The sequence below is a fragment of the Pan troglodytes genome, chromosome 17, assembly GCF_028858775.2.
Source record: "Pan troglodytes isolate AG18354 chromosome 17, NHGRI_mPanTro3-v2.0_pri, whole genome shotgun sequence".
Lineage (NCBI taxonomy): Eukaryota > Metazoa > Chordata > Mammalia > Primates > Hominidae > Pan > Pan troglodytes.
In genome coordinates, this window is record NC_072415.2 from 37,298,373 (window position 1) to 37,300,600 (window position 2,228).

Sequence of the window (2,228 nt, forward strand, 5' to 3'; positions counted from 1 at the left end):
TTTCATGGTATTGGTTGTTAATGTAGATGATATATTTTAATTTGAAATTCCACTTGTTCCTTGCTCATATATAGGAAAGTGATTGATGTTTGTATATTTACCTGTATTCTACAACCTTGCTACAATTCGTTAATAGTTTCAAGAAGTCTTTATGTTGTTCCAAGACATTTTTTTTGTTGTTGAATCTGTGGGAGTTTCTTTCTTTCTTTTTTGTTTTTTGACTCCTGATTTTATTATTCAGTTTCTTTTTTTCATTTAAAGTAGTCTTCCATGGTTGGAAAGGCTCACCTCCCAAGACCAGAGTCAGCTGGAGCTGGTTGTTGCTGGAAGGGGGTGGGATGGGGAACTGGGATGGGGGCAAGGAGACCCCTGCTCTGCTGGTGGTCCCAGGCGTAGAAGAAGAACTGCACTTCACAGAGCCTGGGATACAGTGGGAAGGGGATGAGGCAGGAGCAGCAATCTGGGGAGAAGGCCCCACCCCAGTCCCCAGCTTCCTTTTCTTCTAATGTTTCCCTACTGGTGGTGTTCTCTGGGAGGCCTTTTTTTTTTCTTTTTCTGGGTTTTTCAACTTGAAGAACTCTGTAGGAGGGTCTTTAGCTCTGGATCCTGGACCTCTATCTCAGACTTGTGGAGGTCAGGCTCAAAGGGACCACTGGTTATCAGCATGGAGCCATTGGGCATGAGCAGAACTGTAAATTTAAACTGGTCAACAGATTCACCCTTTTTTTCATACAGAACATTAAATAGTTGCAGCAGTCCATGTTTGGTGCACTCCACCACACCCATCCAAGCCTACTTCTCATCTTCAAATGCTCTTAAAGTAAACAACAAAGCATTAAAACACCTTTCCACCTCGCTGAAGAAGGCACGTGAAGTTTGCATTCGTAGTCCATATTATTTAGAGGGGTCTCCTTTGTAAATAGTTGTCCTGCATCCTTGGCCTTGCCCTCTCCTATGCTGATGAAAACATCAAATTCAGTTTTTCATGGTCCTTCTTCTGCTGGTCTGCGGGGTTCTGGGTAACAGTTTTCTCACCATCAATGACATGTTGCTTCAATTGGTGTGACAGCATATCTTCTACTGGCATGTAGTTAAATGAATGACCAACATTGTTCCAGGCTTCTGTCACTTGTGTGTTATGGTTTCCAGGTTTGACCAGGCATAGGGCAGCTTCAACACAAAGGTGAGCTGCCTTAATAACATCTGCTTTCTGCCTTGTTATTTGGATCCCCTGAGCTACATCCACCACAAAAGTATGAGCTACATTAGCGATGAAGCCATCCACATGGACACCAAGGTCAATTTTTACCAGGTTACCTTCCTTGAGAATACAGTCTTTGTCACTCTTCAAAGGAGAGAAGTGACACACACAGTTATTTACCGAAATGCTGGTGGGAAAAGCAATACTTTTCTTCATTTCCTTTTCTTTCTTGAAGATTTTCCCTCTTTCTGCCATAATCATGGCATCACCTTCCTCACACAGCCTCAGTACTCACACACCTGAGCTGGATGCTTCCACCAAGGACCAAAGTACCCAGTTGGTGATGTCACCCACCCATCTGATACTTGGTCATGACCAGGTCCTCAGCGATAGTTTGCTCTTGCTGCTCATCCCTGCCCAACATCTTCCTACCACCAGCACTGCAGCCTCATTTTCCCTGAGCCACCTCCTCTGTCTCCCATCCCAGCTGCAGGCTGTGGTCAGAGCACACCTTGGATCCTCGAGAAGGGGGCAAGTGAAAGCGCAAGTAAGCAAGAGAGCAGGCAGGCAGGCGAGAGCGAGATTTTGGGGATTCCTATATATGGGTTTACATTTTAATGTCAATGTTTATTTTTTAGAGTCTGTTAGGAAATTTTTGTATTTGTTAAACCTAGTGTTCTCCCTATTATGTATAATGTATAATTGAATAAGCATTAGTAACTTGATAATTTTTTTTGTTGTTTTCAGGTACTTAGGGTTAAGGAGAAAGCAACAATTTGTTGAAAATATATCTTTAACACCTTTGTAATGATTGCTAGTACCCATTCTTAAAAACATGAAAGCCATTATTGACCACTGATCAGGAAACTGCATCTAAGTATGACTTAACAGTATTATTTGGTTTTCATTTTATTTATTTTTACGTATTTACCAAACATTCATGGCAAACGGTATTAATTTCTTACTTACGGTACTGATTTAAATTTTATATTTTACATAATTGTGTTGCAGGACTTTTCCTTACTTC

At 41.6% G+C, this 2,228-nt stretch overlaps 1 pseudogene; it reads right to left on the bottom strand.

Annotated features, from left to right (window-relative positions):
* Positions 1–284: 284 nt before the first annotated feature.
* On the bottom strand, positions 285–1,687 carry LOC104003128 (proliferation-associated protein 2G4-like; annotated as a pseudogene).
* Between the last annotated feature and the right edge of the window lie 541 nt (positions 1,688–2,228).